Here is an 18,851-nt window from a genome sequence, read left to right as displayed (position 1 = left end):
GTGTGATGCAGAGAAGGCAGGAGCGCTGTTGCAAGAGGGGCACAGAGGACGATACGATGGTATAAATGGGAAGAGAGCAGAGCAGGCTATAGAACACAAAGAGGCGGGTAAAACACTTGAAAATGCATACATCTCAACCTGGCATAAGTCATGTGAGGCTTCTAGTTTAAAAAATAAAAATAGATAAAATTAAAAACAAACAAGTATGAAACCTATGCTTCTTATCCCCCTCTAGTGGCTATTTCCTATAGAGTAGCTAAGAAGATTATACTGGCAGCTGCAGCTGTAAGTGGACCACTGTTTCTGCTCCAGGTATGTTCACAGTACCACTTAATCTGCACCCAGTTTTTGAAGGCACATTCACACACCACTATCAACAAACCATAGAGAGCCTGCATTTTCTTTTCTTTTTTCATACTTTACAAAGTTGTTGTGGTACTTCACCAGATCTTAACCTCTTACAGTGTTTGTAAGAATGGATTCCAAATATCATTGAATTTGTCCACGGCAAGTCTGCGTTTATATGCAAGTTGTTCATATGCTGCGAGTTTGTATCGGAGAAGGGAGCCACATTTTTATTTTCCCAATTCATCAGTATCAGTCTTTCTGCTGTGGTCAGGGCACGGAGAATCCACTCATATTGTCCTTTCGTAAGGTTCCATGTGCCTGTATTTTCTTGACAAATGTTGCTGCTTGATGCATTTTTCCTCGAACCGGCTTCAGTCAGACTATTGTATTTAATAGACTATTGTATTTTAATATTCTTTTGGAAGCCGCCCAGAGTGGCTGGGGAAACCCAGCCAGATGGGCGGGGTATAAATATATCATCATCATCATCATCATCAGACTAGAAAACTGGAGCGGTTATGTGAGCATACCCTAACAGCCACGGCATTTTATGTATTTGTCTTGTTCATTCATCTCTCATTTATTTATTGCATTTGTGTTCTACCTTTTCATCCAAGGAACTCGAGATGGCACGCATGGTTCTCCTCCTTTTATCCTCACAACAACCCTGTGAAGTAGGTCAGGCTAAGAGGCAGTGGTTGACCCGGGGTCACCCAATGAGGTTCTTGGCCAAGTGGGGATTTGACCCCTAATCTCCTAGGTCCTAGCCCTAATCCACGCCCTAATCACGATGCCACATCTGCATGCATGTGCAGTTGGCAACTTCAGAAAGAGGCGGGGCAGTTGGGGTTGCAGGGGTGGGGAAGCCAAAAAGGTCATGTGCGTTGGGTGAAGACAGTCTTGCCCCCTCTCTAATGTAAACATCATGCACATGCATCTCCAAAAGCACTGGAGACTGGTAATTGCCATGCTGTGTTTTAAGCCACTAATGTGAACATACCCTTAGATTACATGTGAGGTCTGTGTAGAATGCTACCCTTGAATTTCATGGCCCTTCAGCTCCATATGCATGGTCAGCGCTTTTCGTTTCGAGATACAACACAGGTAAAGGCTTCACACGTGTGATGTAGGCTCTTTAGCACGAACCAGGATACAGGACCTATCCAGATGTGTGTGGAGGAATCAAGATGCTGGACCACAGTTCATAAATCTTCTGGACATGCTGCCTGCAGCTCATGGGAGTTGTAGTCCAAAAACATCCATAAGGGCACCAATTCCCTACCTGGGCTCTAGTCTAGCTGTTCTTAAGAGAGGAACAACTGCTTTGTTGAGCTGTCTGTAAACACAGCTCTAAATTCAGGCACATAAAAAGGTGTGTAGAATTAATCGAGGGGCCGGAGAGACTCACCTATGAGGAAAGATGAAGAACATTGGGGGATTTTGAGTTGAGAAGAAAGTAGATTCAACAAGGATGATATATCTAGAAATATGTGTGGTGTAGAGAATGGGTAGGCAAACTAAGGCCCGGGGGCCGGATCTGGCCCAAACGCCTTCTAAATCTGGCCCGGGGACGGTCCAGGAATCAGCGTGTTTTTACATGAGTAGAATGTGTCCTTTTATTTAAAATGGATCTCTGAGTTATTTGTGGGGCCTGCCTGCTGTTTTTACATGAGTAGAATGTGTGTTTTTATTTAAAATGCATCTCTGGGTTATTTGTGGGGCATAGGAATTAATTCATTTCCCCCCAAAAAATATAGTCCCCCCCCACAAGGTCTGAGGGACAGTGGACTGGCCCCCTGCTGAAAAAGTTTGCTGACCCCTGATGTAGAGAAAGCGGGTAGCAGTTTTAGTCCCTCACTCATAAGTCATCCAGTGAATCTGAATGATAGATTTTAGGACAGACAAAAGGGAGCATTTCTTCATACAGCATAGATCGAAATGTAGGATTTGGCCCCACGAGATCCAACGAGAGACGGCCACCAATTTGGGAAGATTTAAAAGGGGGATTAGCTTTACCATCTAATGACTTCATTTAGCAATGGCTACCAGACATCATGGCTGCGTATTGCCACCAGCACCAGAGGTGACATGCCTCTGAATGCCAGTGTCTGGGATACAGCATCAGGAGAGGGCTACTGTACCCACAGACACCTGCATGGTCACTGCAGGGGGACAGGCTGTTGGACTGGACAGATCTCTGATCAGATTCAGCAGGACTTTCCCTACATTCATCTTTCCTTCATCTTCGACCTTGAATAGCACCCACGTCTCCCCAAGGTGCAACTGAGCTCATTTTCATTCCAGGCCATTAAATTCCAGAGGCTCATTAAAAAGAAGCCAGGAGCAGACAGAAACGCTTTGGGTTGAGCTATGTGAGCCACAAGAAGCTTCTCCATTGCCCCATAAGTTCAGGGATGCAGGCCATGGTGCCTTGTGGCTGGGATCTACCTCCACGGCCTGTGGATGCTGGCTGCTAGGAATCACAAATGCAGAGAGAGCACTCTTGCACTCAACTCCCGCTGGTTGCACTGGTTTCCTAGTGGCATCTGGCTGCCCGCAGTGAGAACAGGACGCTGCGCTAACTGGGCCTTTGGCCTGATGCAGCAGAGCTCTTCCTATGTCAGGCTTAAGTCTTGTTAAGGTAGCTACAGACAGCAAAAGGCATGGGGCAGCAATGGGGCAGGGAGGGAGCAGAGTTCAGCTTATGTTGATGAACCTTATACATCCCTCAAACAGTGGCCTACATTTCCATGTAAGAGGTCCCAGATTCAATTCTTCACATCTTCAGTGGAAAGGACCAGAGGCATCAAGATATCTCCCCAAGACCTTTGAAGAGCTGCTGCCAGTCAGCTGCAGAAAACGCTAGGCTGGGTGGACCAATACTCTTTGCTCAGAACAAGATAGTGCCATGAGCTTCGTATCAGAGATCAATAAAGGAGCAAGAGTGTGTTGGTGCTATCTCATTGGCTCAAGGCTGTAGATCTGTTTTTGGCAGCGGCCCAGATGAAAGGATACACCAGAGTGTCTGATTTCTACTTGAGATATTTATTTATTTTTCCTATTAAAAACTTCTAAAAATATGAAGGCTAATTTAAAGTTGAAATGGATGAAGCCAGACACTTCAGACTTACGAAGCCCAGCACTCAAGGACTCCATGCAACCTTATTTTGTAGCTCTACTTTATAATCTGATATGGAATTCTATGTTGGTTGGTTTCTCACACACACACACACACACACACACACACACACTACCTTCCAACCTTCCAAAATAACTCTACAATCGGGTTAAGTTATGTCAGTCACAAACTACTCCTATTTCAGTTTATTCTGACTGCAACTATGAAGTGGGGTTGGTTTGTCATAGTTAACATTTTTGGCAGGAGCTGAGTTGTGGGCGGTGGAGGGGGGAGAGGCGGAGCTAGAAGCAGGGATGACACAAACAGATTTCAACATGCTGCAAGGAAGTGATTGCAAGTCTCTCCCCTGCTGTTGATGTACATGCGTAAGAGACACAAATACTGTGCTTGTAATGAGGTTAATATAAATGTACAGCAAACAAAGGAAGGTGTATTTACAGCTGCATTTCACCCTCCTTGCAGTTGTCACTCGTCCAAAGACGCATTCTATCCAAACAAGATCTGAGCCCTCCGACATCTCTTTTGTAGACTCTCTCTTGTCCACAGTGACTCCCTTAACCCTATAACTCTGGTCCATCTGCATCATCCACACACCGACCCTTTCCTTCACTCGGTCTACCCTCCACTCTGGTCTGCAATGAAACTGACCAGTTTCACTGGTGTGGAAGTCGTTCCTGCTGTAGATGGACTGAAATGGAGTGGAGAACTAGGTTCACCACCTTGAGCTCCTTGGAAGACAGGCAGACTGTAAGGGCAATAATAAGCATTCCATTTTTACCACAGAAGTATAGGCCATTCTAGCTTAAGAAGGCCGCTACCCAAAAGCTCTTTCCCATCCACATGTTTCCCTCCATGTTAGTTTCCATTGGTCTTTCGTTCCCCAGATGAGTTGGGGGAATTAGGGAGAATGGTCAGCAGTTCATTTCCATCGGGAACATGTGGTGCATTGGTTAGAGCAGGAGATGGGAACTTTTGGTCCTCCAGATGTTGGTGGCCCATCAGCTATAGTAAGCATATCAAATGCCCAGGGCAGATGAGAGATGCAGTTCACCAACATCTGGAGGGCCAAAAAATCCCCACATCTGAGTTAGAGTGTAGGACCAGGGATAAAATCCCCACTTGACCATGAAACTCACTGGGTGACCTTGGGCCAACTCTCAGCCCAACCTACCTCACAGGGTTGTTCGTGGGGGTAATAGAGGGAGAGAGGGAGACAAGAACGCCATCTTGTGTTCCTTGGAGGAAAGTTAGCATATAAATGCAATAAACCAACAAGGTTGAGAAATGTCCAGGTCCTAACCACATTTCTGGAGTTGAGGACTACCCACCCACCCTCAGGTAATTCTGGGGGTTGCTGTATGCATGGATAGTGCTGGGTGAATACAGATAACAGGCAGGGCTGTATCTTCAGGCTCTCACAACCTAACCAGACTTCAAAATACAAGGAGTTTTCCTCCATAGGGCTTGTTTGAAGACCAAGGCACAACTGCCAGCAAGAGCTTGCCACTGTGCTGTAGCCGTTGAAGAGCCAGACTAAGCAGCAGCAAGATCCAGATTCAGATCCCAGCCGAGCTGTAAGAAATCAACTGTGTGACCTTGGGCCAGTCACTGTCCCTGGCCTAACCTGCTTTGCAGGGCTGCTGTGAAGCTCAATGGGTGAGGACCTCAATGTGTAAGTCTAAGGTTAAAGAAATGACAGGTCTTTGGAAGGCAGGAAAGGAACTATCCTAGATAAGGAAAGACAGGAGAGGAGGAGGAGAATGGTCTAAAGGGAGATTTTAATCAGTATGTTCCAGTCACTATACTTGGGCTTCTCTGAAAAGAAGCACCCCAAGTGTAACACTGATAATATCCCAAGGTGAAGACCAGGAAACTCAGCTTAGTTTAAAATCACCTTTATGCACAATTGGTTTAGCCTTGACGTTCCACACCGTACTCCCCTTCTCCTTAAGTCAATTTCAAATCCTTTAAGCTAACTCAGTCTTCCCCAACACAGTGCCCTCCAGCTGATTTGTGCTACAACTGGAGGAGACCAGGTGAGCAAAGGCTGGAAGAGGAATCCAGCCAAAGAGAGAAAGTGGGAGCTTTGGTGTTGGGGGTGTTTTTTCCTTTTTCTTTTAAGTTATTATTAAAAGCCAGTCCAGCAGATCTTCTGCTCAGCCCCACTGGGGGATAAACATGGTGCAATACACTCCTTTTATTTCATCACCAGCTTTGCTGCAAGTGTTTTTGTCCAATCTTTTTTGCTCCTGAACTCGGGAGGCAACTGGGTTTGGGAGTTCATCAAAGGCAGCTCTCGGACCCTTTTAGAGGTGAGGGCAGACAAGGGTCTTGGGGGGGGGGGTTGACATGCAGGCAAAAACAGCCGCAGGCAGCCAGAGAAATAAGCTGGGAATAGGGGGGGGGGGGACAGACAGAGAAAGGAAGAATGAACGGCGCCAGCCCAACAAGCCCCCATCGGGACCACAGATCCCAGAAACGGAGACATGTTCTCTAAGGAAAGGAAGAGGAGCTGTTAACCGGAATGGTTAGTCTGCTGGACCCTCTTGGAAGTTTACTAAATCGTGCCTCAAACAAACAAACAAAGTGATTTCTTGAGGTCACCACGCACCAATGAGATTTCATAACTTATTGCTATTTCTCCGGGATCTCGGTGTGCATGACCTATTGTCTTGGGAGGGGGGCGGCGTGGAAGACAGAGAGACAGGAGAGAGAATCGAAGACATAACAAACGCCGAGAGAGGCAAACACGCCGAGGGTGAGAGACGCACAACTCAAAAAACGACAACACAGATTTCCAAGCCGGCCTCCGCCTTCCTGTTCCCTCTCCAGCGAGTCAAAGGGAGGGAGAAGATAAGCCGGGACCAGAGCTCTCTCCGAAGACCCTCTCCAGATGGGGATGATCACAAGAAATATTATTTTTATATATATATATATATATATATATATATATATATATATATACATATATATATACACACACACACACTGTATATAACTACATATATAATTGCATTTTTTATCATCGGATCAGCATGATCACAACAATAATAATAATAAATTATATTGCTTTTTAAAAATAATAATATCACAGTGCTACTAGTTTTATTTATTTAAAATTTTTATTAACAACTTCCTGCGAAACCAACTCGCCTAGAGCCCAATCGTGGGAGCGAAATAATGTCTAACGCAGCAGCAGCAGCGGGATCCAACCCACGTTTACCCAGAAGTAAGTCCCACCTAGTTCAAAGGGGTTTATTGCTCAGAAGCGCTGCCCTAGGTGCGGGAAATAGAGAGCCACCGATTTCCTGACGGTGGGGTTTTTTTTCGGAGGGGGATGGGAAATGAGACTTGAAAACAGTTTCGCGACGTTTAAAGAAATAGATGGATCTTCGTTTGAGAAAACGGCCTCGAAAGTCTGCCAAGTCGGCGGAGCGCCCCGGCGAAGGCGTCCGCGCCCCCATCACCCCCGCCCCGGTTGCCCAGTTCCACGATGCTCCTCGTTCCCACCGGCAGCGCGGACCGGATCGCAGCCTCGCGCAAGAGATCCGCTCGCCAACGAACTCCCTAGCCGGCAACGTACAGACAGGAAGATCTTTTTGTTGCTCAGGCGGAACAGCCCGGGAGCGCGATTCTCCCTGCTCTCCGGCGAGCGCCTGGCCGGAGTTTCTCTACCGGGAGACGGGCGCCGCCCGAGGAGGTGAGCGACCCTGCCCAAGCCTGGCTCTGCTCCCCCGGCCCCACTCGCGTCCCCGGGCGCCTGCCGTCGTGCAAGGCTCGGGCGGGGAGAGAGCCAGCGAGCGAGCGCAGCCTGTTCTCCCCCCGCGGCGACAGCGACGCGCGCCCCTTTGTCTCTTCGGCAGACGGAGCAAGCCAGCAGGAAAGGAGAGCCGGAGAAAGTCTGCCTGAACGTGCGGCACCAGCCCGGCCTCGGTCACCGGGGCCCCCGCCCAGGTTGGCGGGGGTGGCCGCCGCCTCTGCCTCGGGCGCCCCTCCAGCAGAGCGCCGCCGCCGTCCCCCGCCTCCTCCCCACCTGCTCCCTCGCCAGCCAGCCAGCCAGCCGCGCGCCCTAGCCGGAGAGCCCCGGCCGTCCCCGTCGCGCAATCGGCTGGATCTCCATTCAGCAGGCCGTGCTGACAACTCGGCCCAGGGACCCCCCAGCAGCGGATCTCCGGCCCGGCGCGAGGCCCCGTTGAAGAATCCGCCAACAAGCCCCCTCCTCCCCAATCGCTCCGCCAAAATACGCTCCAAAACCCCCCACATAGGCCGCCGGCCGCCAAGTCTCGTGGCGCCCTGAGCGAGGGTCTCTCCCCAACACCGCCACCTCGAACTGCGTTCTCCCGGCTCCCCGAGCGAGCCAGCGGCAGCTTCCCGGGCGCTCTTCCCGACTCTGCCTCCAAAGAAGAAGAAGAAGCAGCCCCCGCCGAGGTGCATCCCAAAAGTTGGACGACGACGCGTCTCGGAAGCAGCCCGCCTCCGCCACTGCCGGCACTCGGAGCGCTACCGGCGAGGCTTCCCTAACCTTCTCCTGCACCGCTCGCGGCTCAAAAGTACGAAAAGGGGGGGTCATTCTTTCCCCGCGCCCCAAGCCTATCACCTTCAAAGCGCCCACAAATTAGTCTCCCGCCACCGCACCCCGCACAGCCTCCAGAAGTCGAGTCTCTATCTCCTCGACCCCTCTTCTCTCCTTTCCCGACCCGTCCTCTCTCAACTTTGCGGTTCCGCCAGCCTCGCCTCCAAAAGGCAGCCCCGCAAACCTTCCGCATCTCGCGCCTCTCCTCACCCCTTCCTATCTCCGCCCCCTAGAACCCCATGCCAGTCTCTCTCCCCCCCCTCCCCACATTCCACTCGGCCTTGGAGGGTCCCCTTTGCGCCTCCGGACCCAGTTCTTGCGCCTTCGACAGCTTCGGGAGATCTCTGGGCGCCTGCCTCTCCCCAAACACCCCACCGCCGCTCCACCGAGCCTCGCACCTGCAGAGGAACCCAGAAAGACGCCCGCCCGCCCGTCTCCAAACACATCCTCACAGAGTCCTTTCCACCTCTCTCCTCCTCGACGGCACCGTCCCCACCAAGCCCGCTTTGTCCCCCCACGAAAGTCGTCCTCCCTCCGTCCGTTACCACTCCCCCCCCGCCCCCGCCGGCTGCTCGGTTGTCCTGCCCGTCAAAGGCTCAGAGCTCAGCCAAAGTCCCTGGCTCGGGAGAAGGAGGAGGGAGGAAAAGAGAAACCGGGGGGCGTCTCCCCGACGGCGCTGCACGGAAAGCCCCCGCGTGCCCCCTTTCTCTCCCCTGCTCGCAAGCCTGGCTCGTGGCCGGTGCCTGCTGCCCAGCCAGCTGCAAGCACAGCGGCGGGAGCAGCTGCTGCTGTTGCTGCTGCTGCTGCTGCGAGCGCAGAGCCCGCTTTGCCCGCCCCTGCGAGTCTGCGACGCGCCGCGACTCGGCTCCCTGAATGACAGCTTACCTGCATGCCAATCTTCATCAGACTGACACCGGCCTGACAGCGCAGCCTATACTCACTGCCTGGCCCTGCCGCGCGTCAGCCCGGCCCCGCCCTCGACGGGCACACCTCCTCCTGCCGCCCGCGCACCGCCCCCAGCCCGGCCCCGAGCGCTGGTGCTCGACAGGCGAAGCGCGCACCCGCGCGCACTCGCGCTCCCAGCCGGCTTGTCTCCCCCTAGCGGACTCGCTCGCCTTTCAAGCGGCCGCCTCCGCTGCTAAGAGGAGATCCTTTCCCAGAGCTTTTTGCCTGCTGGCGTCTAGAGATGCTCTCCCAGTGGGTCCCAAAACAGGGCGTCTCTAGCTCTCTACTTTGAGGGAAGGAAGGGGCACAATCCGGCAGGTGCGGCTTGCCGGAAGAAAATCCTTGGTAGTTCTTCTTGCTCCAGTTCTGGAGGGATGTTGCGGCTTAAAGAGTTGCCAACTTATCGGTTTCTGTGCACTAAACTGCACAGCACTGCCTGCCCTGATTCCGGCGGATTCCTGCACGTTGAGGTTTCTGAAAAGGGCACACAGGACTAGGAGAAACTGGATTTTAATGCTGGCTGGTTGCCTCCACCCCGCCTGTATTTTTACCGAAGAGTGAGTCCCAAAGCTGTTCTCTTTCTTCCAGTTGCTGCGAGAGGGAATGGGGAAAATAACATAACCACTTGTTGGTAGCTTTTGTTCGTTAAAATTGGCAATTATCTTACACTCCCTTCCCTGCCTCTGTTTAAAAAGGCCACAGTACCGAGGTTTTTGGAAATATGCAAATTTATTTAAATTTAATTAACAATTAATCTGTCAGAAGGCAGAAGATCAATCAATTAAAATTCTTCAATCAGTGACAGCCCTGCTCAAATCTTTCGTGATATTATTACAGTTCTTTGGAAACAGAAATAGGCTGGGATATTTTGGGAGGTAGGGGAGGAAGAAAAACGATGTGGTTTGGGGCTTTTGCCCTTCCAGATAAATCGGGGTGGGGAACCTGTGGCCCTCCAAATTTTGTTGAACTTCAACACTCATCATTCAGCCCAGCTAGGCCAATGGTCAGCCATGATGGGAGTTGTAGTCCAACAGAATGTGGAGAGCCACAGGCCCCTTCCCACCACTGCTTTAGACCAAAAGCATAAAGAGTACATGTTTACCCGGAAGCACATGTCTGTGTACACATTGTACCTTTGATGCACATTCGCAGCCCTTCCTTTTCCTCGGGGGGTTCTGGGCTCTGCAGTTTGTTAAGGGTTTCTGGGAAAGGTAACTCTGTGGTGCCCAGAATTCGCTGAGGGAAAGAACGTGCCAAAATGTGCTTTAAAGGTATAGTGTGTGCACAGCCCCCGGCCAAATGTGACACTGCCTCTGCACACTGAAAAGCTGCATGTAAAAGATTCCACCATGTGCTACTTTCACGCTCACTGCTGTTCTGTGATAGGGGGAAAATATACCTGATGAAATGTTGCCTTCTATGCAACCTCCTAAGAAGTACAGTGGTACCTCAGATTAAGAACTCAATTGATTCTGGAGGTCCGTTCTTAACCTGAAACTGTTCTTAACCTGAGGTACCACCTTAGCTAATGGGGCCTCCCGCGGTGGCCGCATGATTTCTGTTCTCATCCTGAAGCAAAGTTCTTAACCCAAGGTACTATTTCTGGGTTAGCGGAGTCTGTAACCTGAAGTGTCTGTAACCCGAGGTACCACTGTACAACAGCCTTCTCAGCATGTGGACCCAGGAATCCCCAGGCATTCTTATTGCTTGTCTTTCTCCTTCCTACCCTTTTAACAAGAGTTTTGTATTTAATTTAATTTCAGCCATGCTTGCGGAGCTGTGGGGAAAACACAAGCAACTGTATCTTTCTTCCAGCTAGATTCCACTCCTTGTGTTTCCTGCATGACCAGTGTCCTGTCTTGCAGTGTCTGGTATGAACCAGGAGTACTATGTTACAAAACTTTGGGCTAGTGGCAAATACTGTTATTGTTGCTCTTACCACCACCAAAACAAAACAAAACAAGAGTTTTGCATAACTAACTTACTGCATTCCTATGCATACTTGCATGGGACATCAGAAGATGCCTTGTACGAAGTCAGACTATTGGGTCCATCTAGCTCAGTGCTGTCTACACCGACTGGCAGCTGCTGTCTTGCATTTCAGACAGAGATCTCTCCCAGCCCTACCTGGAAATGCCAGGGATTGACGCTGGGACCTTCTGCATGAAAACTCAACCACTGAGCTACAGCCCATCTTATGGAAATAAAACTATTTTGCATTCCAGCTGTCACCGCAAAATAATGCCCCTCTCATTCCTTCTAATAGGGAATCTTGACGCTTCCTTGCAAAAGCAATGGAACCAAAATGGGACAGAAAAACAAAAGGTATCAACACACTTCAGGGTGCTCAAAATTTTGGAGAAGTGTGATTTTTTTAAAAAAGTAATATTCTAGAACTACCCAAAAAGGGACATAGGTAAAGGTAAAGGGACCCCTGACCATTAGGTCCAGCCGTGACCAACTCTGGGGTTGCGGCGCTCATTTCGCTTTATTGGCCAAGGGAGCCGCCGTACAGCTTCCGGGTCATGTGGCCAACATGACTAAGCCGCTTCTGGCGAACCAGAGCAGTGCACGGAAATGCCGTTTACCTTCCCGCCAGAGTGGTACCTATTTATCTACTTGCGCTTTGACGTGCTTTCGAACTGCTAGGTTGGCAGGAGCAGGGACCAAGCAACGGGAGCTCACCCCATTGCGGGGATTCAAACCGCTGACCTTCTGATCGGCAAGTCCTAGGCTCTGTGATTTAACCCACAGCGCCACCTGCATCCCAAAAAGGGACATAAATCCTCCCAAATCAGTGTGATGTTGAATTGAGTGACTAAAGAGAAACTGATGAGGGAAGTGGGCTGTGAATTGGCATGCTTCAGCCCCTAATTATAGCATCCCAGAGGAATGGTCGGTACCCTTAAACCCTGAGAATGAGTGGAGATGTACTGCAGCAGTTTGTTGCAACTTCCATTTTCGAATGTCCAGATTTTTGCCTTTTGAATATACCTTATTAAAACAGTGCTCGTGCTAGTTTCTGGGGTTTTTGTCATTCATTGCCCTTTCCACAATCCCAATAAGTCCCTGAGTAGCACCTGAGGCTGCATCTTGTTCCTAGTGCCGAAAATCCATGCGCATGAACACCACGGCACAAAGCAGCACATAGGTCTGCCATGATTCGTGCCAGTTCTATTCTTCATCCTGTCTGCCATGCATTTTTTTAAAAATCCTGTTCTTAAAACGCTTTCTAAAGATACATTCCTGTCCCCCACCCACCCACCCACCCTTCCACTCTACATGCTCTGACAAATTGGCTGTTAAAATTCCCTCTCCCTGCCAATAGGCACAAGGGAAACTCTGCAAAGTCATCTCAGCTCTTTCATGACTCTCTTCTCCAAAAACAACCAGCTCTCCTGAAAAGCAAACATCTCTCTTAGAGCAGCAGGGCTCTTCGGTGAGCATGATGGACATTTAACTGCTTCCTAAAATATTATTTCAGTTTCCCCTGGTCTTGATATTAGCGAAAAGAAGGTCGCAATAACCCCACTAGGACAGCGTTGCCAAGATACCTGGCTCCTTCTTCTGCATTTAATGGGCACCTTACAACACAGCCCTATGCAAATCTTACTGTGTTTAATAAGTCCTACTCACAAGTAATTGTATGCCTTTGTTGCCAGCTAGTTGCTATTGCCTGTACATTTACTATAGTTGCTTTTATATATTGCATTTATCATTGCAATGCCATTTCTGTGGCTGTAGTGTTGTTGTTTTAAAACTTAGTTTTGTATTTTGATTTTGTTAAGCCTCCATAGTTTTTGCACAATAGAAAAACAGACGTTTTGATGGTGATGGTGATGGTTGCATGCAAGTAGCAGATTCAGTCCTAGGAGTTCTGTTCCCTATGCAGCCAAAATCAAACCATCCAGGAACAAGACGGAACCCCCAAAGTTTGTAAAAGTACAAAACAAACACCCTTTGGGGGGGGGGGAAGCAGCACTGGAGGCAGGATGGAAATGCGAAAGGGTGGAATGGAACACTCTGGAAAGGGGCATGGCTGGCTGACTGGCACCCTAAACCGGATCACTCGGTGCTGCAACATTTTGTTGCAGTTCCTACTTGTAAAGACATCAAAGCAGTTTGCTCTGCAGACATCAGTGAATGAAGCTTTTCATTACACAGAGCTAAATGTAAGCACCTGCTCCTGTCGATGCATCAGCCTGCTGTTATTGGCCTATGGAGAAAAGGCCAGTTAAAACAAAAACAAAAAACTTGGCAGCTCTACTCTAGAACAACTTTTTTTAAAGTTATGATCTGGAGTTGCAGCAATAGGTGGACCAGAATCAAAAAGGGACAGGGATTCTGTGCAGAAGAGATTAGCAGTGGGAAGATCAGATACAGAGCACAACAGGTATTCTGTGTAGAAGAGACCTTATATCCTCTCAGAGCTGCAGTTTCCCAGAGTTTCCTGAGGGAAAGGACTGATTGTTAAACTACTCTGAAAACTGTTGCTTTGGGAGAGGGAATAAAAAGGTAAAGGACCCCTGACAGTTAAGTCCAGTTGTGAATGACTCTGGGGTTACGGCGCTCATCTTGCTTTACAGGCCGAGGGAGCCGGCGTTTGTCCGCAAACAGTTTTTCCAGGTCATGTGGCCAGCATGACTAAGCCGCTTCTGGCAAAAACAGAGCAGCACATGGAAACGCCGTTTATCTTCCCACTGGAGCGGTACCTATTTATCTACTTGCACTTTTTGGGGTGCTTTCGAACTGCTAGGTGGGCAGGAGCTGGGACCAAGCAGCGGGAGCTCACCCCGTCATGGGGATTTGAACCGTAACCACTGAGCCTAGGGCTTGCCAATCGGAAGGTCGGCGGTTCAAATCCCCGTGACGGGGTGAGTTCCCGTTGCTCGGTCCCTGCTCCTGCCAACCTAGCAGTTCGAAAGCACGACCTGGAAGCTGTACGCCGGCTCCCTCGGCCAGTAAAGCGAGATGAGCGCCGCAACCCCAGAGTCGTCCCCAACTGGACCTAATGGTCAGGGGTCCCTTTACCTTTACCTAACACCTCTCAGCACCCTTAACAGATGACAGCTCCCAGGATTCTTTCGAAGAAGCCATGACTGTTTAAAGTGTTTTGATACTGCTTTAAATTTAAATTTTAGTGCAGGTGAGGCCTCAAACTAACCTGTCTGCTAGCACAAGAGCCCTTGCAACTAGCAGATGGAGAACAGTGGATTAGGCCCTCTTTGAATAAAATTATGAAGTAAGAATTATCTACTGAATTATGTAGAAAATTTCAAACTTAGAAAGCGGGGAGTGATCATACAGTTATGTTTTGTGGGCTCATTTTAAAATGGCTTACACCATGTAAATAGCTCCAAGTCTGCATCCATTAGCAAAGAATAATAATACACTGGCTGTTTTCATATTTTGAAGGGGAAGGGACTCGATCTCTCATTATTCTAGCTCTGTGGTTTAAAGCAGAGAGCAGCACAATTGGTCAAATTCGGAGCCATTTGCTCATGTTAATTTCCTGCCAATTTCTTTCTTTCTTTTTTCGAAGATGCAATTAAGGAACCAGATAACTTGAAACATTTCTGCTGCTTTTTTTTTTTTAATGTTGAGATGGATTATAATCCTAATTTGAAAATGCTTCTTAATGGACCATTAGCCACCCTTGACTTCTTCTCGGGTCAGCTAAATACCTCCCACCACTGCGAGGCAGTTGGCAGCAAGAAGATAACAGCGCTCACCTCATTAGATATTATTGCTTCAGCAGCAGTGGGGTTTTTTGGGGGGGGTCTTTTTTTTTAAGTAGAGTAAAGTAAAAAAGGGTGACAAGAGACAACAAACCTCAACTATCACAAGGATGGATTCATGGTCCTCTAGAAGTTAACCCGTAATCTCCCAACTTACTCAGAACAAACCAAATGAAATCAATAGACTGACGTTATCTAGGCCCGTTGATTTCAATGGGTCTACTCTTAGTATGGCTAACATTGGTGAGCACCCTAAACGTTCTGCAAAAGTTTGATTAGTAAATACTTTGCCATTTTATGATTATACTTTGCTGCATGTGTGCCAGAAAGAGAGAGAGAGAGAGAGAGAGAATGAGGAAAATGGCGCATGAGAAGAAGAAGCAGCGTTTGGATTTGATATCCCGCTTTATCACTACCTGAAGGAGTCTCAAAGCGGCTAACATTCTCCTTTCCCTTCTTCCCCCACAACAAACACTCTGTGAGGTGAGTGAGGCTGAGAGACTTCAGAGAAGTGTGACTAGCCCAAGGTCACCCAACAGCTGCATGTGGAGGAGCAGGGAATCGAACCCAGTTCACCAGATTATGAGTCTACCGCTCTTAACTACTACACCACACTGGCTTCCTGAGTTAGTATGTGGGGGGGGGGGTCTTTGTGTGTGAGAGAGAAAGAGAGTCTACTGTGAGCCTGTAAGCATTGGGGGGGGGATTGTGTGCATGTAGACGTGCGATTCCCTCACTTGTGTGTGTCTGAAAGTGTGACCACGCCAGCCTTTTGACCATTCCCACCATTGACAGGTGGTCCCTGAAGAGTTTATCATGGGACATTGTGCTCTCTGACCAAACCTGCTTGGCTAAAAACACCAGGCCCAATAAATGATCTCTTTATAGTATGCTCAAGCCTTTTCTGAAACAGTACTAATTTGTGGAGAAAGCGTCATGTGATGGGCTGCTGTTAAGTGGGAACTTGTGAGCCTTCGAGATGTTGTGGAACCACAACTGCCATCACCCTCAACCAGCTGGCAAGGGTGAACAAACCCAAAGGCCAAGCATTTCTGGAAGGCCAAAAGTACAGCCTTTCCCTGCCTGCAGCGAGAAGCTGCAAAATATATTTGCGTGTATAAGGAGCTAAAGGTGAGTTTTCTTGATGCAATTAATAATGATTTGTGTTGATGGGGTTTGCTGGGTCACTGGCTTCCTTCAAAAGAATACATCTGTTGGACTAGCAAAGCCACCATATGGTCCACTATAAGACCCCCACAAAAAACAACAACAACAAAACGACCCACCTTTGATTATGTGACACTGAAAGAAGAAGAAGGAAGAGAAAGACAACAGAAGGCATGTGGGAGGAAGGACAAGCAGCCATTTGTGGGGAAAGCGTGCCAGAAATTGTTTTTATTTTGGCTATTTATTTTCCAGGGCACACTTTGCCAAGCGGCTGCCCTCAAATGTTATTAGCCTCTGCCTGCACCCTGGCTGTTTCTGTGCAGAATGATCAGACAGGTTTCTTTCAGCATCACGAATAAAGGTAGCCTCTTACAACATGACCCACACAAGCAAAAAGAGGGAAAGCATCACCCCAAAGTTTGCATATGCTCATTTGATGTACAGGTACAAATTTAGGAATAACATAATTTGAATAGAAATCATGTATATTTGCTGGCACTCCTATTTGTGGCAAGGTAAAGAAAAGATTCATAAGGGATTCTCGAATCATATCATCAGGGGCCCTCTTTTAGAAGTGTGGGAGAGAAACAAAAAACTTTTAGAATGGAAAACACCTTGGTGGCTATCCCCAATGGATATGCTGATAATAAAAAAGGCCAATATGGAGGGTAAAAGATTAACATATGAGGAGTTATTAACAAAGACGGAAAATGGATGGAGGATGAGAACATATGAAGATTTGAAGAACGAGCTTTCGGGTTGGATTCAATACCATCAAATAAATGCGATATGGACAGTGGACAAAAAGATAGGTATGAACGAAAAAAAATCAAAGTTCCAGATAGAGATAATTGAAGGCAAAAATAAAATATTATCAAAAATGTATAATATACTTTTAGAATGGGATACGAAAGATGAGGAAATAAAAGGGGTTATGACAAGGTGGGCTATGGACTTGGGATATAATATAGAATACGACAGATGGTATGAACTATGGTCTAGTGGAATGAAATTCACAGCATGTGTATCACTGAGGGAGAACTTGGAAAAGATGATGTATAGGTGGTACATCACCCCAGCAAAGCTGGGGAAAATGTACAAAACCAGTAATAAGAACTGCTGGAAGTGTAGAACCAAAGAAGGCAATTTCCTCCACATGTGGTGGACATGCGAGGAAATGAAGAAATATTGGGAGCTTATTTATAACGAAATGAAAAAAATATTTAAATATACATTTCCCAAACGCCCAGAAGCATTTCTACTAGGAATTGTGGGGGACGAGATTAAAAAAGAGGACAAAGTGTTATTTCAGTACGCTACGACGGCGGCCAGATTGTTAATAGCCCAAAATTGGAAGAGTCAAAATACCCCAACAATAGAAGAGTGGCAAATAAAATTATTTGAATTTGTAAGTCTAGCAAAATTAACACAAAGAATTAGAAATCAAAAGAAGGCAAAGTTTGTGAATGACTGGAACAAATTCTTGGTGTATATAGAAGGGAAATATAGAAATTTTAAGACTATAGCGGATTTGATATAAATCTCACGATGTGTATATAGATGTGTATATAAATTTAAAAATCAACTGCAGAGAGTTAAATAGCTGATATTAAGAAGCCTGAAACCAGGGGGGAGGGAAGTTAGTAGGGGGTCGAATAGAAAAAAGAAGAGAAAGTCATTTGAAGTTCTAAAGAAACAAAGGAGAGGAACAAGTACTGAAGTGGAGAATCGGAGTAGGTCGCACGTGATTTAGATGTCTAACATTTTTAAGTGTTATTTAAGCGTCATTATCATTATCATTAGTATTAACATTATTATTTTCTCCTTTTTCGGGTATTTTTCTTATGTATTTATACTTATACTTACGTTCCAATTTTGTTCTTCTTTGATTTTTTCTCTTTCCTTTTTCTTTTTCTTTTAACATTGATGTAAATGTATATGTATATGTGTGTATGTATGTATGTGTATGAAATTAATAAAGAGATTGTTAAAAAAAAAAAAAGAAATCATGTATATTTGACCAGGTGATCTGTATGCCTCCTTGGTCTGCTGTCCAGCTGCCCACCACTGACCAGCTTATTTCAAGGTCCCTCTTGCTTTCCCTTCTTACAGTTAGCGTATTTTTCGCTCCATAAGGCGCACCTGACCATAAGGCGCACCTAGTTTTTAGAGGGGGAATTCAAGAAAAAAAATATTATTTAAAGGGAGCGCTGAGCAGAGCCTGTTTGCATCCCAGGCTCTGCTCAGCGCTCCCTTTCACGAGCCGCATGGAGCATGTGTGCGGCGCTTGCAGGCTTTTTCCCGAGGAGGGAGAAGGACAGCCCATCACTGACGGGCTGGCCTTCTCCCTCCTTGGGGAAAAGCCCCCAAGAGCCACACACACACTCCACGCGGCTCATGAAAGGGAGCGCGGCTCTTGGGGGCTTTTTCGGGAGGTGGGGGAAGTGAGAGAGCCTCACCCTGTCCCTTCCCCCACCTCCCGCAAAAGCCCGGGATAGTCGCATGACGCCTCTGCAGGGCAGTGGGATGAAGGCTCCCCGCTGCCCTGCGGAGGCTTTGCGCAGCTAAGGCAGAAGCTAAAACAGCAATAGGGAGTGCTGCGCAGCACTCTCTCTAGCTGTTCTGGCTTCTGGGGTGGCCCGCGAAGCCTCCGCAGGGCAGCGGGGAGCCTTCATCCTGCTGCCCTGCAGAAGATTCAAGGGCTACCCCAGAGCTGCTTTAAAGAGTGTGCGGCTCCTGTGGGCTTTACTACGAGGAGGGAGAAGGGACTGACTGGCCGCGTCAGTCGCTTCTCCCTCCCGCGGAAAAGCCCGCAAGAGCTGCGCGGAGTTTGTGTGTGGCTCTTGGGGGCTTTTCCCACCTGCCTCCCCCCTGCATTCACTCCATAAGACACACACACATTTCCCCTTAATTTTTGGGAGGGAAAAGGTGTGTCTTATGG

At 48.0% G+C, this 18,851-nt stretch overlaps 1 protein-coding gene and 1 long non-coding RNA gene across 3 annotated transcripts in view; one reads left to right on the top strand and one right to left on the bottom strand.

Annotated features, from left to right (window-relative positions):
* The window catches only part of PKNOX2 (PBX/knotted 1 homeobox 2), a 432,656-nt gene extending 423,595 nt beyond the window's left edge, over positions 1–9,061 (bottom strand). For both annotated transcript variants that reach the window (XM_083588791.1, XM_083588795.1), the window contains exon 1: positions 8,946–9,061. The gene's annotated coding sequence lies outside the window, so the exon portion shown is untranslated. The remainder of the gene's footprint in view (positions 1–8,945) is intronic.
* The window catches only part of LOC310750783, a 287,025-nt gene that overhangs the window by 22,451 nt on the left and 245,723 nt on the right, over positions 1–18,851 (top strand). The gene's annotated exons all lie outside the window — the stretch shown is intronic.

The sequence above is a fragment of the Podarcis filfolensis genome (genome assembly GCF_964270895.1).
Source record: "Podarcis filfolensis genome assembly, chromosome: 15".
Classification (NCBI taxonomy): domain Eukaryota; kingdom Metazoa; phylum Chordata; class Lepidosauria; order Squamata; family Lacertidae; genus Podarcis; species Podarcis filfolensis.
Note: the sequence above shows the minus strand (reverse complement) of the source record. Positions and strands in the feature narration are given on the sequence as shown.